Here is a 23,306-nt window from a genome sequence, read left to right on the forward strand (position 1 = left end):
AAAGAACAGTCTTAGCGAAGGCTTATGAGGGGAAAGGTGTACTCTGTGAGATGAATTCACAGATCACAAAGATGTTTCACAGAAAGCTTCTTTCTCATTTTTCTCGGAGGATATTTCCTTTGGCTCTAGAGTCTTCAAAGGGATCTGAAATATCAGTTCCCAGATTCCACAGAAATAAGGCTAGCAAAGAGCTCCACGAAATACAGGTGTAACTCAGTAAGTGGAATTTGCACATCACAAAGCAGTTTCTCAGAAAGCTTCTTTCCAGTTTTTATCGCAGGATATTTTCTTTTTCACCTTAGCCCTCTTTGGGCTTCCAAATATCACTTTGTAAATTCCACAAGAACAGTCTTAGCGAACGGATTGTTAAGGGGAACGCTGTAACTCTGTGAGATGAATTCACAGAACACAAAGCAGTTTCTCAGAAAGCTTCTTTCCAGTTTTCATTTCTTTTTCACCGTAGACCTCTATGGGCTTCCAAATATCACTTTGCCAATTCCACAAGAACAGTCTTAGTGAAAGGCTCCTTGAGGGGTGAGCTGTAACTCGGTGAGCTGATTTCACAGAATACAAAGAAGTTTCCCATAAAGCTTCTTTCTCATTTTTCTCAGAGGATATTTCCTTTGGCCCTAAAGTCTTCAAAGGGATCCGAAATATCAGTTCTTAGATTCCACAGAAATAAGGCTAGCAAACAGGTCCACGAAATACAGCTATAACTCAGTGAGTGTAAGTCGTACATCACAAAGCAGTTTTTCAGAAAGCTTCTTTCCAGTTTTTATCTGAGGATATTTTGTTTTTCACAATAGCCCTAGATGGTCTTCTAAATATCAATTTGCAAATTTTACTAGAACAGTCTTAGCAAAAAGCTTCTTGAGGGGAAAGCTGTAACTCCATGAGATGAATTACCAGATCACAAATAAGTTTCTCAGAAAGCTTCTTTCTCATTTTTCTCGGAGGATATTTCCTGTGGCCCTATAGTCTTCAAAGGGATCTGAAATATAAATTCTCAGATTCCACAGAAATAAGGCTAGGAAACAGCTGCAAGAAATACAGCTGTAACTCAGTGAATAGAAGTCAAACATCGCAAAGCAGTTTCTCAGAAAACTTCTTTCCAATTTTTATCCGAGGATATTTTCTTTTTCACCATAGCCCTCTATGGGATTCCAAATACCACTTTACAAATTCCACAAGAACAGTTTTAGTGAACGGCTTCTTGAAGGAAAAGCTGTAACACTGTGAGATGAAATCACAGATCACAATGCAGTTTCTCAGAAAGCTTCTTTCCATTTTTTATCTGAGGATATTTCCTTTTTCACCGCAGGCCTCCATGGGCTTCCAAATATCGCTTTGCAAACTCCACAAGAAGAGTCTTAGCGAAAGGCTTCTTGAGGGGAAAGCTGCACTCTCTGAGAATAATTAACAGATTACAATGAGGTTTCTCAGAAAGCTTCTTACACATTTTTTCTCGGAGGATATTTCCTTTGGCCCTGTAGTCTTCAAAGGGATTCGAAATATCAGTTCTCAGATTCCACAGAAATAAGTCTAGCAAAGAGCTCCACGACATAGAGCTCTAACTCGGTGAGAAGAATTCACAGAACACAAAGCAGATTCTGAGAAATCTTCTTTCCAATTTTTATCTGAGGATATTTTCTTTTACACCATAGCCTTCCATGGGCTTACAAATATCACTTTTTAAATTCCACAAGAACAGTGTTAGCGAACGGCTCCTTGAGAGGAAAGCTGTAACTCTGTGAGATGAATTCACAGAACACAGAGCAGTTTCTCAGAAACCTTCTTTCCTGTTTTTTTTCTGAGGATATTTCCCTTTTCACCATAGCCCTCCATGGGCTTCCTAATTTCACTTTGCCAATTCCAAAAGAACAGTCTTAGCTAAAGGCTTCTTGAGGGGAAAGCTGTAACTCTGTGTGATGAATTCACAGATCACAAAGAAGTTTCTCAGAAAGCTTCTTTTTCATTTTGATCGGAGGATGTTTCCTTTGGCCCTATAGTCTTCAAAGGGATCCAAAATGTCAGTTCTCAGATTCCAGAGAAATAAGGCTAGCAAACAGCTCCACGAAATACAGCTGTAACTCAGTGAGTGGAAGTCACACATCACAAAGCAGTTGCTCAGAAAGCTTTTTTCCAGTTACATCTGACGATAATTTCTTTCTCACCATAGGCCTCTAGGGGCTCCCAAACATCCCTTTGCAAATTCCACAAGAACAGTCTTAGCGAACGGCTTCTGGAGGGGAAAGGTGTAATTCTGTGAGATGAATTCACAGAACACAGAGCAGTTTCTCAGAAAGCTTCTTTCCAGTTTTTATCTGAGGATATTTCCATTTCATTATAGCCCTCCATGGACTTCCAAATATCACTATGCCAATTCCACAAGGACAGTCTTAGCGAAAGGTTTCTTGAGGGGAAAGCTGTAACACTGTGAGATGAATTCACAGATCACAAAGAAGTTTCTCAGAAAGCTTCTTTCTCATTTTGATCGGAGGATATCTCCTTCGGCCCTATAGTTTTCAAAGGGATCCGAAATAACAGTTGTCAGATTCCACAGAAATAAGGCTAGCAAACAGCTGCACCAAATACAGCTGTGCCTCAGTGACTGGAAGTCACACATCACAAACCGGTTGCTCAGAAAGCTTCTTTCCAGTTTTCATCTGAGGATATTTTCTTTTTCACCATTTGCCTCTATGGGCTTCCAAATATCCCTTTGCAAATTCCACCAGAACAGTGTTAGAGAACGGCTTCTTGAGGGGAAAGCTGTAACACTCTAACATGAATTCACAGAACCCAGAGAAGATTACCAGAAAGCTTCTTTCCTGGTTTTATCTGAGGATATTTCCCTTTTCATCATAGCTCTCCATGGGCTTTCAAATATCTCTTTGCAAATTCCACAAGAACAGTCTTAGCGAACGGCTTCTGGAGGGGAAAGCTGTGACTCTGTGAGATGAATTCACAGAACACAGAGCAGTTTCTCAGAAAGCTTCTTTCCAGTTTTTATCTGAGGATATTTTCTTTTTCAGCAAAGCCCTCCATGGACTTCCAAATATCACTTTGCAAATTCGAAAAGAACAGTCTTAGCGAAGGCTTATGAGGGGAAAGGTGTACTCTGTGAGATGAATTCACAGATCACAAAGATGTTTCTCAGAAAGCTTCTTTCTCATTTTTCTCGGAGGATATTTCCTTTGGCTCTAGAGTCTTCAAAGGGATCTGAAATAGCAGTTCCCAGATTCCACAGAAATAAGGCTAGCAAAGAGCTCCACGAAATACAGGTGTAACTCAGTAAGTGGAATTTGCACATCACAAAGCAGTTTCTCAGAAAGCTTCTTTCCAGTTTTTATCGCAGGATATTTTCTTTTTCACCTTAGCCCTCTTTGGACTTCCAAATATCACTTTGCAAATTCCACAAGAACAGTCTTAGCGAAAGGCTTCTTGAGGGGAAAGCTGTAACGCTGTGAGATGAATTCACAGAACACAAAGCAGTTTCTCAGAAAGAATCCATCCAGTTTACATCTGAGGATATTCTCTTTTTCACCATAGGACTCTATGGGCTTTCAAATATCCCTTTGCAAATTCCACAAGAACAGTCTTAGCGAACGGCTTCTGGAGGCGAAAGCTGTAACTCCCTGAGATGAATTCACAAAACACAGAGCACTTTCTCAGAAAGCTTCTTTCTAGTTTTTATCTAAGTATGTTTTCCTTTTCAACATAGCCCTCCATGGGCTTCCAAATATCACTTTGCAAATTCCACAAGAGCAGTCTTAGCGAAAGGCTTCTTGAGAGGAAAGCTGTAACTCTGTGTGATGAATTCACAGATCACAAAGCAGTTTCCCAGAAAGCTTCTTTCTCATTTTGATCGAAGGATATTTCCTTTGGCCCTATAGTCTTCAAAGGGATACGAAATATCAGTTCTCAGATTCCACAGAAATAAGGCTAGCAAACAGCTCCACGAAATACAGCTGAAACACAGTGAGTGGAAGTCACACATCACAAAGTAGTTTCTCAGAAAACTTCTTTCCAGTTTTCATCTGAGGATATTTTCTTTTTTTCATAGGCCTCTGTGGGCTTCCAAATATCTCTTTGCAAATTCCACAAGAACAGTCTTAGCCAACGGCTTCTGTAGGGGAACGCTGTAACTCTGTGGGATGAATTCACAGAACACTGAGCAGTTTCTCAGAAAGCTTCTTTCCAGTTTTTATCTGACGATATTTACCTTTTCACTATAGCCCTTCATGGGCTTCCAAATATCACTTTGCAAATTCCACAAGAACAGTCTTAGCGAAAGGTTTCTTGAGGGGAAAGCTGTAACTCTGTGAGATGAATTCACAGATCACAAGGAAGTTTCTCAGAAAGCATCTTTCTCATTTTGATCAGAGGAGTTTTCCTTTGGCCCTATAGTCTTCAAAGGGATCCGAAATATCAGTTCTCAGATGCCACAGAAATAGGGCTGGAAAACAGCTCCACGAAATACAGCTGTAACTCAGTGAGTGGACGTCACACATCATAAAGCCGTTGTTCAGAAAATTTCTTTCCAGCTTCCATCTGAGGATTTTCTCGTTTTCACCGTAGGCCTCTATGGGCTTCCAAATATCCCTTTGCAAATTCCACAAGAACAGTCTAAGCGTACCGCTTCTGGAGGGGAAAGCTGTAACTCTGTGAGATGAATTCACAGAACACAAAGAAGTTTCTCAGAAAGATTCCTTCCAGGTTTTATCTGAGGATATTTCCCTTTTCACCATAGCCCGCCATGGGCTTCCGAATATCACTTTGCAAATTCAACAATAACAGTCTTAGTGAAAGGATTGTTGAGCGGAAAGCTATAACTCTGTGAGATGAATTCACAGAACACAGAGCAGTTTCTCAGAAAGCTTCTTTCCAGTTTTTATCTGAGGATATTTCCCTTTTCACCATAGCCCTCCATCGGCTTCCAAATATCCCTTTGCAAATTCCACAAGAACAGTCTTAGCGAAAGGCTACTGGAGGGGAAAGCTGTAACTCTGTGAGATGAATTCACAGAACACAAAGAAGTTTCTCAGAATGCTTCTATCTCATTTTGATCAGAGGATATTTCCTTTGGCCCTATATACTTCAAAGGGATACAAAATATCAGTTTTCAGATTCCACAGAAATAATTCTACCAAACAGCTTCACGAAATACAGCTGTAACTCAGTGAGTGGAAGTCACACTCATAAAGCAGTTGCTCAGAAAGCTTCTTTCCAGTTTTCATCTGAGGATATTTTCTTTTTCACCATAGGCCTCTATGGGCTTCCAAATATTCCCTTCCAAATTCCACAAGAGCAGTCTTAGCGAACGACTTCTGGAGGGGAAAGCTGTAAATCTGTGAGATGAATTCACAGAACACCGAGCAGTTTCTCAGAAAGCTTCTTTCCAGTTTTTATCTGAGGATATTTCCCTTTTCACCATAGCCCTCCATCGGCTTCCAAATATCCCTTTGCAAATTCCACAAGAACAGTCTTAGCGAAAAGCTACTGGAGGGGAAAGCTGTAACTCTGTGAGATGAATTCACAGAACACAAAGAAGTTTCTCAGAATGCTTCTATCTCATTTTGATCAGAGGATATTTCCTTTGGCCCTATATACTTCAAAGGGATACAAAATATCAGTTTTCAGATTCCACAGAAATAATTCTACCAAACAGCTTCACGAAATACAGCTGTAACTCAGTGAGTGGAAGTCACACTCATAAAGCAGTTGCTCAGAAAGCTTCTTTCCAGTTTTCATCTGAGGATATTTTCTTTTTCACCATAGGCCTCTATGGGCTTCCAAATATTCCCTTCCAAATTCCACAAGAGCAGTCTTAGCGAACGACTTCTGGAGGGGAAAGCTGTAAATCTGTGAGATGAATTCACAGAACACCGAGCAGTTTCTCAGAAAGCTTCTTTCCAGTTTTTATATGAGGATATTTCCCTTTTCACCATAGCCCTCCATGGGCTTCCAAATATCACTTTGCCAATTCCACAAGAACAGTCTTAGGGAAAGGCTCCTTGAGGGGAAAGTTGTAAAACTGTGAGGTGCATTCATAGATCACAAAGTAGTTTCTCAGAAAGCTTCCTTCTCATTTTGATCAGAGGATATTTCCTTTGGCCCTATAGACTTCAAAGGGATCCGTTTCTCTGAAAGCTTCTTTCCAGTTTTGATCTGAGGATATTTCCCTTTTCACCATAGTCCTCCAGGGGCTTCCAAGTATCACTTTGCAAATTCCACAAGAACAGTCTTAACGAACGGCTTGTTGAGCGGAAAGCTGTAACTCTGTCAGATGAATTCACAGATCACAAATAAGTTTCTCAGAAAGCTTCTTTCTCATTTTCATCGGAGGATATTTCCTTTGGCCCTATAGTCTTCAAAGGGATCCGAAATATCAGTTCTCAGATTCCACAGAAAAAAGGTTAACAAACAGTTCCACGAAATACAACTGTAACTCAGTGACAGGACGTCACACATCACAAAGCATTTGCTCAGATAGATTCTTTCAAGTTTCCATCTGAGGAAAATTTCTTTTTCACCATAGCCCTCCATATGCTTCAAAATATCACTTTGAATTTCCACAAGAACAGTCTTAGCAAACGGCTTCTGGAGGGGAAATCTGTATCTCTGTGAGATGAATTCACAGAACACAGAGCAATTTCTCAGAAAGCTTCTTTCTAGTTTTTATCTAAGTATGTTTTCCTTTTCAACATAGCCCTCCATGGGCTTCCAAATATCACTTTGCAAATTCCACAAGAGCAGTCTTAGCGAAAGGCTTCTTGAGAGGAAAGCTGTAACTCTGTGTGATGAATTCACAGATCACAAAGCAGTTTCCCAGAAAGCTTCTTTCTCATTTTGATCGAAGGATATTTCCTTTGGCCCTATAGTCTTCAAAGGGATACGAAATATCAGTTCTCAGATTCCACAGAAATAAGGCTAGCAAACAGCTCCACGAAATACAGCTGAAACACAGTGAGTGGAAGTCACACATCACAAAGTAGTTTCTCAGAAAACTTCTTTCCAGTTTTCATCTGAGGATATTTTCTTTTTTTCATAGGCCTCTGTGGGCTTCCAAATATCTCTTTGCAAATTCCACAAGAACAGTCTTAGCCAACGGCTTCTGTAGGGGAACGCTGTAACTCTGTGGGATGAATTCACAGAACACTGAGCAGTTTCTCAGAAAGCTTCTTTCCAGTTTTTATCTGACGATATTTACCTTTTCACTATAGCCCTTCATGGGCTTCCAAATATCACATTGCAAATTCCACAAGAACAGTCTTAGCGAAAGGTTTCTTGAGGGGAAAGCTGTAACTCTGTGAGATGAATTCACAGATCACAAGGAAGTTTCTCAGAAAGCATCTTTCTCATTTTGATCAGAGGAGTTTTCCTTTGGCCCTATAGTCTTCAAAGGGATCCGAAATATCAGTTCTCAGATGCCACAGAAATAGGGCTGGAAAACAGCTCCACGAAATACAGCTGTAACTCAGTGAGTGGACGTCACACATCATAAAGCCGTTGTTCAGAAAATTTCTTTCCAGCTTCCATCTGAGGATTTTCTCGTTTTCACCGTAGGCCTCTATGGGCTTCCAAATATCCCTTTGCAAATTCCACAAGAACAGTCTAAGCGTACCGCTTCTGGAGGGGAAAGCTGTAACTCTGTGAGATGAATTCACAGAACACAAAGAAGTTTCTCAGAAAGATTCCTTCCAGGTTTTATCTGAGGATATTTCCCTTTTCACCATAGCCCGCCATGGGCTTCCGAATATCACTTTGCAAATTCAACAATAACAGTCTTAGTGAAAGGATTGTTGAGCGGAAAGCTATAACTCTGTGAGATGAATTCACAGAACACAGAGCAGTTTCTCAGAAAGCTTCTTTCCAGTTTTTATCTGAGGATATTTCCCTTTTCACCATAGCCCTCCATCGGCTTCCAAATATCCCTTTGCAAATTCCACAAGAACAGTCTTAGCGAAAGGCTACTGGAGGGGAAAGCTGTAACTCTGTGAGATGAATTCACAGAACACAAAGAAGTTTCTCAGAATGCTTCTATCTCATTTTGATCAGAGGATATTTCCTTTGGCCCTATATACTTCAAAGGGATACAAAATATCAGTTTTCAGATTCCACAGAAATAATTCTACCAAACAGCTTCACGAAATACAGCTGTAACTCAGTGAGTGGAAGTCACACTCATAAAGCAGTTGCTCAGAAAGCTTCTTTCCAGTTTTCATCTGAGGATATTTTCTTTTTCACCATAGGCCTCTATGGGCTTCCAAATATTCCCTTCCAAATTCCACAAGAGCAGTCTTAGCGAACGACTTCTGGAGGGGAAAGCTGTAAATCTGTGAGATGAATTCACAGAACACCGAGCAGTTTCTCAGAAAGCTTCTTTCCAGTTTTTATCTGAGGATATTTCCCTTTTCACCATAGCCCTCCATCGGCTTCCAAATATCCCTTTGCAAATTCCACAAGAACAGTCTTAGCGAAAAGCTACTGGAGGGGAAAGCTGTAACTCTGTGAGATGAATTCACAGAACACAAAGAAGTTTCTCAGAATGCTTCTATCTCATTTTGATCAGAGGATATTTCCTTTGGCCCTATATACTTCAAAGGGATACAAAATATCAGTTTTCAGATTCCACAGAAATAATTCTACCAAACAGCTTCACGAAATACAGCTGTAACTCAGTGAGTGGAAGTCACACTCATAAAGCAGTTGCTCAGAAAGCTTCTTTCCAGTTTTCATCTGAGGATATTTTCTTTTTCACCATAGGCCTCTATGGGCTTCCAAATATTCCCTTCCAAATTCCACAAGAGCAGTCTTAGCGAACGACTTCTGGAGGGGAAAGCTGTAAATCTGTGAGATGAATTCACAGAACACCGAGCAGTTTCTCAGAAAGCTTCTTTCCAGTTTTTATCTGAGGATATTTCCCTTTTCACCATAGCCCTCCATGGGCTTCCAAATATCACTTTGCCAATTCCACAAGAACAGTCTTAGGGAAAGGCTCCTTGAGGGGAAAGTTGTAAAACTGTGAGGTGCATTCATAGATCACAAAGTAGTTTCTCAGAAAGCTTCCTTCTCATTTTGATCAGAGGATATTTCCTTTGGCCCTATAGACTTCAAAGGGATCCGTTTCTCTGAAAGCTTCTTTCCAGTTTTGATCTGAGGATATTTCCCTTTTCACCATAGTCCTCCAGGGGCTTCCAAGTATCACTTTGCAAATTCCACAAGAACAGTCTTAACGAACGGCTTGTTGAGCGGAAAGCTGTAACTCTGTCAGATGAATTCACAGATCACAAATAAGTTTCTCAGAAAGCTTCTTTCTCATTTTCATCGGAGGATATTTCCTTTGGCCCTATAGTCTTCAAAGGGATCCGAAATATCAGTTCTCAGATTCCACAGAAAAAAGGTTAACAAACAGTTCCACGAAATACAACTGTAACTCAGTGACAGGACGTCACACATCACAAAGCATTTGCTCAGATAGATTCTTTCAAGTTTCCATCTGAGGAAAATTTCTTTTTCACCATAGCCCTCCATATGCTTCAAAATATCACTTTGAATTTCCACAAGAACAGTCTTAGCAAACGGCTTCTGGAGGGGAAATCTGTATCTCTGTGAGATGAATTCACAGAACACAGAGCAATTTCTCAGAAAGCTTCTTAAAAGTTTTATCTGAGGATATTTCCCTTTTCACCATAGCCCACAATGGGCTTCCAAATATCACTTTGCCAATTCCCGAAGAACAGTCTTAGTGAAAGGCTTCTTGATGGGAAAGCTGTAAACCTGTGAGGTGAATTCACAGATCACGAAGAAGTTGCTCAGAAAGCTTCTTTCTCATTTTGATCAGAGGATATTTCCGTTGGCCCTATAGACTTCAAAGGGATCCAAAATATCAGTTCTCAGATTCTGCAGAATTAAGGCCAGCAAACAGCTCCACTAAATACAGCTGAAACTCAGTGAGTGGAAGTCACACATCACAAAGCAGTTGCTCAGAAAGCTTCTTTCCAGTTTTCATCTGAGGATGCTTTCTTTTTCACCCTAGGCCTCTATGGGCTTCCAAATATCCCTTTGCAAATTCCTCAAGAAGAGTCTTAGCGAACGGCTTCTGGAGGGGAAAGCTGTAATATTCTGAGATGAATTCACAGAACACAGAGCAGTTTCTCACAAAGCTTCTTTCCAGTTTTATCTGAGGATATTTCCCTTTTCATCATAGCCCTCCATGGGCTTCCAAATATCCCTTTGCAAATTCCACAAGAACAGTCGTAGCGAACGGCTTCTTTAGAGTAAAGCTGTATTTCTGTGAGATGAATTCACAGAACACGGAGCAGTTTCTCTGAAAGCTTCTTTCCAGTTTTTATCTGAGGATATTTCCCTTTTCTCCATAGCCCTCCATGGGCTTCCAAATATCACTTTGCATATTCCACAAAAACAGTCTAAGCGAAACTCTTCTTGAGGGGAAAGCTGTAACTCAGTGAGATGAATTCACAGATCACAAAGAACTTTCTCAGAAAGCTTCTTTCTCATTTTAATCGGAGGATATTTCCTTTGGCAATATAGTCTTCAAAGGGATCCGAAATATCAGTTCCAGATTCCACAGAAATAAGGCTAGCATACCGCTCCACGAAATACAGCTATGCCTCAGTGACTGGAAGTGACACATCACAAAGCTGTTGCTCAGAAAGCTACTTTCCAGTTTTCCTCTGAGAATATTCTCTTTTCACCATAGGCCTCTATGGGATTCCAAATATCCCTTTGCAAATTCCACAAGAACAGTCTTAGCGAATGGCTTCTGGAGGGGAAAGCTGTAACTCTGTGAGATGAATTCACAGATCACAGAGCAGTATCTCAGAAAGCTTCTTTCCAGTTTTTATCTGAGGATATTTCCCTTTTCACCATAGCCCTCCATGAGCTTCCAAATATCCCTTTGCATATTCCATAAGATCAGTCTTAACGAAAGGCTACTTGAGGGGAAAGCTGTAACTCTGTGAGATGAATTCACAGATCACAGAGCAGTATCTCAGAAAGCTTCTTTCCAGTTTTTATCTGAGGATATTTCCCTTTTCACCATAGCCCTCCATGAGCTTCCAAATATCCCTTTGCATATTCCATAAGATCAGTCTTAACGAAAGGCTACTTGAGGGGAAAGCTGTAACCCTGTGAGGTGAATTCAGAGATCACAAAGAAGTTTCTCAGAAAGCTTCTTTCTCATGTTGATCAGAGGATATTTACTTTGGCCCTATAGACTTCAAAGGGATTCAAAATATCAGTTCTCAGATTCCACAGAAATAATTCTACCAAACAGCTTCACGAAATACAGCTGTAACTCAGTGAGTGGAAGTCACACTCATAAAGCAGTTGCTCAGAAAGCTTCTTTCCAGTTTTCATCTGAGGATATTTTCTTTTTCACCATAGGCCTCTATGGGCTTCCAAATATTCCCTTCCAAATTCCACAAGAGCAGTCTTAGCGAACGACTTCTGGAGGGGAAAGCTGTAAATCTGTGAGATGAATTCACAGAACACCGAGCGGTTTCTCAGAAAGCTTCTTTCCAGTTTTTATCTGAGGATATTTCCCTTTTCACCGTAGCCCTCCATGGGCTTCCAAATATCACTTTGCCAATTCCACAAGAACAGTCTTAGGGAAAGGCTTCGAGGGGAAAGTTGTAAACCTCTGAGGTGAATTCACAGATCACAAAGAAGTTTCTCAGAAAGCTTCTTTCTCATTTTGATCAGAGGATATTTCCTTTGGCCCTATAGACTTCAAAGGGATCAGTTTCTCCGAAAGCTTCTTTCCAGTTTGATCTGAGGATATTTCCCTTTTCACCATAGCCCTCCAGGGGCTTCCAAGTATCACTTTGCAAATTCCACAAGAACAGTCTTAACGAACGGCTTGTTGAGCGGAAAGCTGTAACTCTGTCAGATGAATTCACAGATCACAAAGAAGTTTCTCAGAAAGCTTCTTTCTCATTTTCAACGGAGGATATTTCCTTTGGCTCTATAGACTTCAAAGGGATCCGAAATATCAGTTCTCAGATTCCACAAAAATAAGGCTAGCAAACAGCTCCACGCAATACAGCTGTAACTCAGTGAGTGGAAGTCACACATCACAAAGTAGTTGCTCAGAAAGCTTGTTTCCAGTTTTTATCTGAGGATAATTTCTTTTTCACCATAGGCCTCTAGGGGCTTCCAAATATACCTTTGGAAATTCCACAAGAACAGTCTCCGTGAACGGCTTCTGGAGGGGAAAGCTGTAACTCTGTGAGATGAATTCACAAATCATAGAGCAGTTTCTCAGAAAGCTTCTTTCCAGTTTTTATCTTAGGATATTTCCCTTTTCACCATAGCCCTCCATGGGCTTCCAAATATCACCTTACCAATTACACAAGAACAGTCTTAGCGAAAGGCTTCTGGAGGGGAAAGCTGTAATTTTGTGAGATAAATTCACAGATCACAAAGAAGTTTCTCAGAAAGATTCTTTCTCATTTTTTCATAGGATATTTCCTATGGCCCTATAGTCTTCAAAGGGATCCGAAATATCAGTTCTCAGACTCCAGAGACATACGGCTAGTAAACAGCTCCACGAAATACAGCTGAAACTCAGTGAGTGGAAGTCACAAATCACAAAGCAGTAGCTCAGAAAGCTTCTTTCCAGTTTTCATCTGAGGATATTTTATTTTTCTTCATAGGCCTCTGTGGGCTTCTAAATATCTCCTTACAAATTCGACAAGAACAGTCTTAGCGAACGGCTTCTGTAGGGGAAAGCTGTAAATCTGTGGAATGAATTCACAGAACACATAGCAGTTTCTCTGAAAGCTTCTTTCCATATTTTATATGAGGATATTTCCCTTTTCACCATAGCCCTTCATGGGCTTCCAAATATCACTTTGCCAATTCCACAAGAACAGTCTTAGCGAAAGGCTTCTTGAGTGGAAAGATGTAACACTGTGACATGAATTAACAGAACTTCTTTCTCATTTTGATTGGAGAATATTTCCATTGGCCATATAGTTTTAAAAGGGATCGGAAATATCAGTTCTCAGATTCCACAGAAATAAGGCTAGAAAACAGCTCCACGAAATACAGCTGTAACTCAGTTAGTAGAAGTCACATATCACAAAGCAGTTGCTCATAAAATTTCTTTCCAATTTCCATCTGAGGATATTCTCGTTTTCACCATAGGCCTGTATGGGCTTCCAAATATCCCTTTGCAAATTCCACAAGAACAGTCTTAGCGAACGGCTTCTTGAGCGGAAAGCTGTAACTCTGTGAGACGAATTCACAGAACACAAAGCAGTTTCTCAGAGAGCTTCTTTCCAATGTTTATCTGAGGATATTCCCTTTTCACCATAGCCCTCCATGTGCTTCCAAATATCACTTTGCAAATTCCACAAGAACAGTCTTACCGAAAGGCTTCTTGAGGGGAAAGATGTAACTCGGTGGGATGACTTCACAGATCACAAAGAAATTTCTCAGAATGCTTCTTTCTGATTTTGATCGTAGGATATTTCCTTTGGCCCTATAGTCTTCAAAGGGATCCGAAATATCTGTTCTCAAATTCCACAGAAATAAGGCTAGCAAACACATCCACAACATACAGCTGTAACTCAGTGAGTGGAAGTCACACATCACATAGCAGTTGCTCAGAAAATTTCTTTCCAGTTTCCATCTCAGTATATTCTCATTTTCACCATAGGTCTCTATGGGCTTCCAAATATCCCTTTGCAAATTCCACAAGAACAGTCTTAGAGAACGGCTTCTTGAAGGGAAAGCTGTAACACTCTGAGATGAATTCACAGAACACAGAGCAGTTGTCCAGAAAGCTTCTATCCAGTTTTTATCTGAGGATATTTCCCTTTTCACCATAGCCCTCAATCGGCTTTCAAATATCACTTTACAAATTCCACAAGAACAGTCTTAGCGAAAGGCTTCTTGAGGGGAAAGCTGTAAGGATGTGCGATGAATTCACAGAACTAAAAGCACTTTCTCAGAAAGCTTCTTTCTAGTTTTTATCTGAGTATATTTTCCTTTTCACCATAGCCCTCCATGGGCTTCCAAATATCACTTTGCCAATTCAAAAAGAACAGTCTTAGCAAAAGGCTTATTCAGGGGAAAGCTGTAACTCTGTGAGATGAATTCACAGATCACAAAGCAGTTTCTCAGAAAGCTTCTTTCTCATTTTGATCGGAGGATATTTCCTTTGGCCCTATAGTCTTCAATGGCATCCGAAATATAAGTTCTCAGATTCCACAGAAATAAGGCAAGCAAACAGCTCCACGAAATACAGCTGAAACACAGTGAGTGGAACTCACACATCACAAAGCAGTTGCTCAGAAAACTTCTTTCCAGTTTTCATCTGAGGATATTTTCTTTTTTTCATAGGCCTCTGTGGGCTTCCAAATATCTCTTTGCAAATTTCACAAGAATAGTCTTAGCGAACGGCTTCTGGAGGGGAACGCTGTAACTCTGTGGGATGAATTCACAGAACACAGAACAGTTTCTCAGAAAGCTTCTTTCCAGTTTTCATCTGACGATATTTACCTTTTCACAATAGCCCTTCATGGGCTTCCAAATATCACTTTGCAAATTCCACAAGAGCAGTTTTAGCGAAAGGCTTCTTGAGGGGAAAGCTGTAACTCTGTGAGATGAATTCACAGATAACAAGGAAGTTTCTCAGAAAGCTTCTTACTCATTTTGATCGGAGGATATTTCCTTTGGCCCTATAGTCTTCAAAGGGATTCGAAATATCAGTTCTCAGATTCCACAGAAATAAGGCTAGAAAACAGCTCCACGAAATACAGCTGTAACTCAGTGAGTGGACGTCACACATCACAACCGTTGCTCAGAAAATTTCTTTCCAGATTCCATCTGAGGATATTCTCATTTTCACCGTAGGCCTCTGTGGGCTTCCAAATATCCCTTTGCATGTTCCACAAGAACAGTCTTAGCGAAGCGCTTATGGAGGGGAACGCTGTAACTTTGTGAGATGAATTCACAGAACAAAAAACAGTTCTCAGATTCCACAGAAATAAGGTTAGCAAAGAGCTCCACGAAATACAGCTGTAACTCAGTGAATGGATGTCACACATCACACAGCAGTTGCACACATAGCTTCTTTCCAGTTTTCATCTGAGGATATTTTCATGTTTACCATAAGCATCTATGGGCTTCCAAATATGCCTTCGTAAATTCCACAGGAACAGTCTTAGGCAATGGCTTCTGGAAGGGACAGCTGTAACTCTGTGAGATGAATTCATAGAACACAGAGCAGTTTCTCAGAAAGCTTCTTTCCAGTTTTTATCTGAGGATATTTCCCTTTTCATCGTAGCCCTCCATGGGCTTCCTAATATCACTTTGCCAATTCAAAAAGAACAGTTTTAGCGAAAGGCTTCTTGATGGGAAAGCTGTAACTCTGTGAGATGAATTCACAGATCACAAAGAAGTTTCTCAGAAAGCTTCTTTCTCATTTTGATTGGAGGATATTTCCTTCGGCCCTATAGTCTTCAAAGGGATCCGAAATATCAGTTTTCAGATTTGTCAGAAATAAGGCTATCAAACAGCTCTATGAAATACAGCTGTAACTCAGTGAGTGGACGTCACACATCACAAAGCTGTTGCTCAGAAAATTTCTTTCCAGTTTTCATCTGACGATATTTTCTTTTTCGCCATAGGCCTCTAGGGGCTTCCAAACATCCCTTTGCAAATTCCACAAGAACAGTCTTAGCGAACGGCTTCTTGAGTGGAAAGCTGTATTTCAGTGAGAGGAATTCACAGAACACAGAGCAGTTTCTCAGAAAGCTTCTTTCCAGTTTTTATCTGAGGATATTTCTCTTTTCATCATAGCCCTCCATGGGCTTCCTAATATCACTTTGCCAATTCAAAAAGAACAGTTTTAGCAAAAGGCTTCTTGAGGGGAAAGCTGTAACTCTGTGAGATGAATTCACAGATCACAAAGAAGTTTCTCAGAAAGCTTCTTTCTCATTTTGATTGGAGGATATTTCCTTTGGCCCTATAGTCTTCAAAGGGATCCGAAATATCAGTTTTCAGATTCGTCAGAAATAAGGCTATCAAACAGCTCTACGAAATACAGCTGTAACTCAGTGAGTGGACGTCACACATCACAAAGCAGTCGCTCAGAAAACTTCTTTCCAGTTTTCATCTGACGATATTTTCTTTTTCGCCATAGGCCTCTAGGGGCTTCCAAACATCCCTTTGCAAATTCCACAAGAACAGACTTAGCGAACGGCTTCTTGAGGGGAAAGCTGTATTTCTGTGAGAGGAATTCACAGAACACAGAGCAGTTTTCCAGAAAGCTTCTTTACAGTTTTTATCTGAGGATATTTCCCTTTTCACCATAGCCCTCCATGGGCTTCCAAATATCCCTTTGCAAATTCCACAAGAACTGTCTTGGCGAACGGCTTCTGGAAGGGAAAGCTGTAACTCTGTGAGATGAATTCACAGAACACAGAGCAGTTTCTCAGAAAGCTTTTTTCCAGTTTTTATCTGAGGATATTTCCCTTTTTACCATAGCCCACTATGGGCTTATAAATATCACTTTCCAAATTCCATAAGAACAGTCTTAGCGAAAGGCTTCTTGAGGGGAAAGCTGTAGCTCTGTGAATGAATTCACAGATCACAAAGAAATTTCTCAGAAAGCTACTTTCTCATTTTGATAAGAGGATATTTCCTTTGGCCCTATAGTCTTCAAAGGGATCCGAAATCTCAGTTCTCAGATTCCACAGAAATAAGGCTAGCCAAGAGCTCCACGAAATACAGCTGTAACTCAGTGAGTGGAGGTCACTCATCACAAAGCAGTTGCTCAGAAAATTTCTTTCCAGTTTCCGTCGGAGGATATTCTCGTTTTACTATAGGCCTCTATGGGCTTCAAAATATCCCTTTGCAAATTCCAGAAGCACAGTCTTAGCGAACGGCTTCTGGAGGAGAAAGCTGTAATTCTGTGAGATAAATTCACAGAACAAAGAGCAGTTTCTCAGAAAGCTTCTTTAGAGTTTTTCTCTGAGGATATTTCCCTTTTCACCATAGCCCTCCTTGGGCTTCCAAATATCACTTTGCAAATTCCACAAGAACAGTCTTAGTGAAAGACTCCTTGTGGGGAAAGCTGTAAGTCTGTGAGATGAATTCATAGATCACAAAGAAGTTTCTCAGAAAGCTTCTTTCTCATTTTGATCGAAAGATATTTCCTTTGGCCCTGTAGTCTTCAAAGGGATCTGAAATATCAGTTCTCAGATTCCACAGAAATAAGGCCAGCAAATAGCTCCACGAAATACAGCTGTAACTCAGTGAGTGGAAGTCACACATCACAAAGCAGTTGCTCAGAAAGCTTCTTTCCAGTTTTCATATGACGATAATTTCTTTTTCACCATAGGCCTCTAGGGACTTCCAAACATCCGTTTGCAACTTTCACAAGAACATCTTAGTGAACGGCTTATGGAGGGGAAGCTATAACTCTGTGAGATGAATTCACAGAACACAGAACAGTTTCTCAGAAAGCTTCTTTCCAGTTTTTATCTGAGGATATTTACCTTTTCACCATAGCCCTCCATGGGCTTCGAAATATCACTTTGCAAATTCCACAAGAACAGTCTTAGCGAAAGGATTCTTGAGGGGAAAGCTGTAACTCTGTGAGATGAATTCACAGAACACAGAGCAGTTTCTCACAACCTTTCTTTCCAGTTTTTATCTGAGGATATTTCCCTTTTCACCATAGCCCTCCATGGGCTTCCTAATATCACTTTCCCAATTCCAAAAGAACATTCTTAGCGAAAGGCTTCTTGAGGGGAAAGCTGTAACACTCTGAGATGAATTCACATGACACAGAGCAGTTTTCCAGAAAGCTTCTTTCCACTTTTTATCTGAGGATATTTCCCTTTTCATCATAGCCCTCCATGGGCTTCCTAGTATCACTTTGCCAATTCAAAAAGAACAGTTTTAGCGAAAGACTTCTTGAGGGGAAAGCTGTAACTCTGTGAGATGAATTCACAGATCACAAAGAAGTTTCTCAGAAAGCTTCTTTCTCATTTTGATCGGAGGATATTTCCTTTGGCCCTATAGTCTTCAAAGGGATCCGAAATATCAGTTCTCAGATTCCACAGAAATAAGGCTAGAAAACAGCTCCACGAAATACAGCTGTAACTCAGTGAATGGAAGTCACACATCACTAAGCAGTTGCACCCAAAGCTTCTTTCCAGTTTAATTTGAGGATATTTTCTTTTTTACCATAGGCCTCTATGGGCTTCCCAATATCCCTTTGCAAATTCCACAAGAACAGTCTTAGCGAACGCCTTCTGGAAGGAAAGCTGTAACTTGGTGAGATGAATTCACAGAACACAGAGCAGTTTTCCAGAAAGCTTCTTTCCACTTTTTATCTGAGGATATTTCCCTTTTCATCATAGCCCTCCATGGGCTTCCTAGTATCACTTTGCCAATTCAAAAAGAACAGTTTTAGCGAAAGACTTCTTGAGGGGAAAGCTGTAACTCTGTGAGATGAATTCACAGATCACAAAGAAGTTTCTCAGAAAGCTTCTTTCTCATTTTGATCGGAGGATATTTCCTTTGGCCCTATAGTCTTCAAAGGGATCCGAAATATCAGTTCTCAGATTCCACAGAAATAAGGCTAGAAAACAGCTCCACGAAATACAGCTGTAACTCAGTGAATGGAAGTCACACATCACTAAGCAGTTGCACCCAAAGCTTCTTTCCAGTTTAATTTGAGGATATTTTCTTTTTTACCATAGGCCTCTATGGGCTTCCCAATATCCCTTTGCAAATTCCACAAGAACAGTCTTAGCGAACGCCTTCTGGAAGGAAAGCTGTAACTTGGTGAGATGAATTCACAGAACACAGAGCAGTTTCTCAGAAACCTTCTTTCCTGTTTTTTTCTGAGGATATTTCCCTTTTCACCATAGCCCTCCATGGGCTTCCTAATATCACTTTGCCAATTCCAAAAGAACAGTCTTAGAGAAAGCCTTCTTGAGGGAAAAGCTGTAACGCTGTGAGATGAATTCACAGAACACAAAAACACAAAGAAGTTTCTCAGAATGAATCTATCCAGTTTTTATCTGAGGATATTCTCTTTTTCACCATAGGCCTCTAAGGGCTTCCAAGTATCCCTTTGCAATTCCACAAGAACAGTCTTAGCGAACGGCTTCTGGAGGGGAAAGCTGTAACTCTCTGAGATGAATTCACATAACACAGAGCAGTTTCTCAGAAAGCTTCTTTCTCATTTTGATCGGAGGATATTTCCTTTGGCCCTATAGTCTTCAAAGGGATCCGAAATCTCAGTTCTCAGATTCCACAGAAATAAGGCTAGGAAACAGCTCCAGGAAATACAGCTGAAACACAGTGAGTGGAAGTCACACATCACAAAGCAATTGCTCAGAAACCTTCTTTGCTGTTTTCAACTGAGGATATTTTCTTTTTAACCATAGGCCTCTATGGGCTTCCAAATATCCCTTTGCAAATTCCAGAGGAACAGTCTTAGCGAACGGCTTCTGGAGGGGAAAGCTGCAGTTCTGTGAGATGAATTCACAGAACAAAGAGCAGTTTCTCAGAAAGCTTCTTTCCAGTTTTTCTCTGAGGATATTTTCCTTTTCACCAGAGCCCTCAATGGGCTTCCAAATATCACTTTGCAAATTCCACAAGAACAGTCTTATTGAAAGATTTCTTGAGGTGAAAGCTGTAAATCTGTGAGATGAATTCATAGATCACAAAGAAGTTTCTCAGAAAGCTTCTTTCTTATTTTGATCGAAAGATATTTCCTTTGGACCTGTAGTCTTCAAAGGGATCCGAAATATCAGTTCTCAGATCCCAGAGAAATAAGGCTAGCAAACAGTTCCGTGAAATACAGCTCTAATTCAGTGAGTGGTATTCAGACATCACATAGCAGTTGCTCAGAAACCTTCTTTCCAGTTTTTATCTAAGGATATTTTCTCTATCACCATAGGCCTCTATAGGCCTCCAAATATCCCTTGGCAAATTCCACAAGAACAGTCTTAGCGAACGGCTTCTGGAGTAGAAAGCTGTAACTCTGTGAGATGAATTCACAGAACACAGAGCAGTTTCTCAGAAAGCTTCTTTCCAGTTTTTATCTGAGGATATTTCCCTTTTCACTATAGCCCTCCATGGGCTTCCAATATCACTTTGCCAATTCCAAAGTAAATTCTTAGTGAAAGGCTTCTTGAGGGGATAGCTGTAACTCTGTAAGATGAATTCACAGATCCCAAAGAAGTTTCTCAGAAAGTTTCTTTCTCATTTTGATCGGAGGATATTTGCTTTGGCCCTATAGTCTTCAAAGGGATCTGAAATATCAGTTCTCAGATTCCACAGAAATAAGGCTAGCAAACAGCTCCACGAAATACAGCTGTAACTCAGTGAGTGGAAATCACACATCATAAAGCAGTTGCTCAGAAAATTTCTTTCCAGTTTCCATCTGACGATATTCTCGTTTCCACGATAGGCCTCTATGCGCTTCAAAATAGCCCTTTGCAAATCCAAAAGAACAGTCTAAGCGAACGGCTTCTGGAGGGGAAAGGTGTAACTCTGTGAGATGAATTCACAGAACACAGAGCAGTGGCTCAGAAAGCTTCCTTCCAATTTTTATCTGAAGATATTTCCCTTTTCACCATAGCCCTCCATGGGCTTTCAAATATCACTTTGCAAATTCCACAAGAACAGTCTTAGTTAAAGGCTTCTTGAGAGGAAAGCTGTAACTCTGTGAGATGAAAAAACAGATCACAAAGAAGTTTCTCAGAAAACTTCTTTCTCATTTTGATCGGAGGATATTTCCTTTGGCCCTATAGTCTTCAAAGGGATCCGAAATATCAGTTCTCAGATTCCACAGAAATAAAGCTGGCAAACAGCTCCACGAAATACAGCTGTAACTCCGTGAGTGGAAGTCACACATCACAAAGCAGTTGCTCACAAAGCTTCTTGATAGTTTTCATTTAAGGATATTTTCTTTTTCACCTTAGGTCTCTAAGGGCTTCCAAACATCCCTTTGCAAATTCCACAAGAACAGTCTTAGCGAACGGCTTCTGAAGGGTAAAGCTGTAACACTCTGAGATGAATTCAAAGAACACAGAGCAGTTTTCCAGAAAGCGTCTTTCCAGTTTTTATCTGAGGATATTTCTCTTTTCAATATAGCACTCCATGGGCTTCCAAATATCCCTTTGCAAATTCCACAAGAACACTCTTAATGAACGGCTTCTGGAGGGAAGCTGTAACTCTGTGAGATGAATTCACAGATCATAAAGAAGTTTCCCAGAAAGCTTCTTTCTCATTTTGATCGGAGGATATTTCCTTTGGCCCTAAAGTCTTCAAAGGGATCCTAAATATCAGTTCTCAAATTCCACAGAAATAAGGCTAGCAAACAGCACCCCGAAATACAGCAAAAACTCAGTGAGGGGAAGTCACACATCAGAAAAAAGTTGCTCAGAAAGCTTCTTTCCACTTTTCATCTGAAGATATTTTTTCATCATAGGCCTCTATGGGCTTCCAAATATCCCCTTTGCAAATTCCACAAGAGCAGTCTTAACGAACGGCTTCTGGAGGGGAAAGCTGTAACTCTGTGAGATGAATTCACAGAACACAGAGCAGTTTCTCAGAGAGCTTCTTTCCAGTTTTTATCTGAGGATATTTCCCATTTCACCATAGCCCTCCATGAGCTTCCAAATATCACTTTGCAAATTCCACAAGAACAGCCTTAGCGAAAGGCATCTTGAGGGGAAAGCTGTAACTCTGTGAGATGAATTCACAGATCATGAAGCAGTTTCTCAGAAAGCTTCTTTCTCATTTTCAATGGAGGATATTTCCTTTGGCCCTATAGTCTTCAAAGGGATCTGAAATATGAGTTCTCAGATGCCACAGAAATAAGGCTAGCAAAGAGCTCCACGAAATACAGCTATGCCTCAGTGACTGGAAGTCACACATCACAGAGCAGTTGCTCAGAAATCTTCTTTCCAGTTTTCATCTGAGGATATTCTCTTTTTCACCATAGGCCTCTATGGGCTTCCAAATATCCCTTTGCAAATTCCACAAGAATAGTCTTAGCGAACGGCTTCTGGAGGGGAAAGCTGTAACTGTGAGATGAATTCAAAGAACACAGAGCATTTCTCAGAATGCTTCTTTCCAGTTTTTATCTGAGGATATTTCCCTTTTCACCATAGCCCTCCATGGGCTTCCAAATATCACTTTGCAAATTCCACCAGAAGAGCCTTAGCGAAAGGCTTCTTGAGGGGAAAGCTGTAACCCTGTGAGGTGAATTCACAGATCACAAAGAAGTTTCTCAGAAATCTTCCTTCTCATTATGATCAGAGGAAATTTCCTTTGGCCCTATAGTCTTCAAAGGAATCCAAAATATCAGTTCTCAGATTCCACAGAAATAAGGCTAGCAAACAGCTCCATGAAATACAGCTGTAACTCAGTGAGTGGAAGTCACATATCACAAAGCAGTTGCTCAGAAAGCTTCTTTCCATTTTTCATCTGACGATATTTTCTTTTTCACCATAGACCTCTATGGGCTTCCAAATATCCCTTTGCAGATTCCGCAAGAACAGTCTTAGCGACCGGCTTCTGGAGGGGAAAGCTGTAACTCTCTGAGATGAATTCACAGAACACAGAGCAGTTTCTCAGAAAGCTTCTTTCCAGTTTTTATCTGAGGATATTTCCCCTTTCACCATAGCCCTCCATGGGCTTCCAAATATCACTTTGCAAATTCTCAAGAACAGTCGTAGTGAAAGGCTTCCTGAGGTGAAATCTGTAACTCTGTGAGATGAATTCACAGAACACAGAGCAGTTTCTCGGAAAGCTTCTTTCCAGTTTTTATCTGAGGATATTTAGCTTTCACCATAGAACTCCATGAGCTTCCAAATATCACTTTGCAAATTCCACAAAAACAGTCTTAACGACTGGCTTCTTGAGGGGAAAGATGTAACTCTGTTGGATGAATTCATAGATCACAAAGAAGTTTCTCAGAAAGCTTCTTTCTCATTTTGATCGGAGGATATTTCCTTTGGCCCTATAGTCTTCAAAGGGATACGAAATATCAGTTCTCAGATTCCACAGAAATAAGGGTAGCAAACAGCTCCACGAAATACAGCTGTATCTCAGTGAGTGGAAGTGCCACATCTCATAGCAGTTACTCAGAAAGCTTCTTTCCAGTTTTCATCTGAGGATATTTTCTATTTCACCATAGGCCTCTATGGGATTCCTAATATCCCTTTGCAAATTCCACAAGAACAGTCTTAGCGAACGGCTTCTGGAGGGGAAAGCTCTAACTCTGTGAGATGAATTCACCG

General features: G+C 40.5%; 1 pseudogene; it reads right to left on the bottom strand.

The window, feature by feature from the left end:
• LOC139363962 (uncharacterized) overlaps positions 1-19,558 on the bottom strand; it is a 37,114-nt pseudogene extending 17,556 nt beyond the window's left edge.
• Between the last annotated feature and the right edge of the window lie 3,748 nt (positions 19,559-23,306).

The sequence above is a fragment of the Macaca nemestrina genome, chromosome 6, assembly GCF_043159975.1.
Source record: "Macaca nemestrina isolate mMacNem1 chromosome 6, mMacNem.hap1, whole genome shotgun sequence".
Classification (NCBI taxonomy): domain Eukaryota; kingdom Metazoa; phylum Chordata; class Mammalia; order Primates; family Cercopithecidae; genus Macaca; species Macaca nemestrina.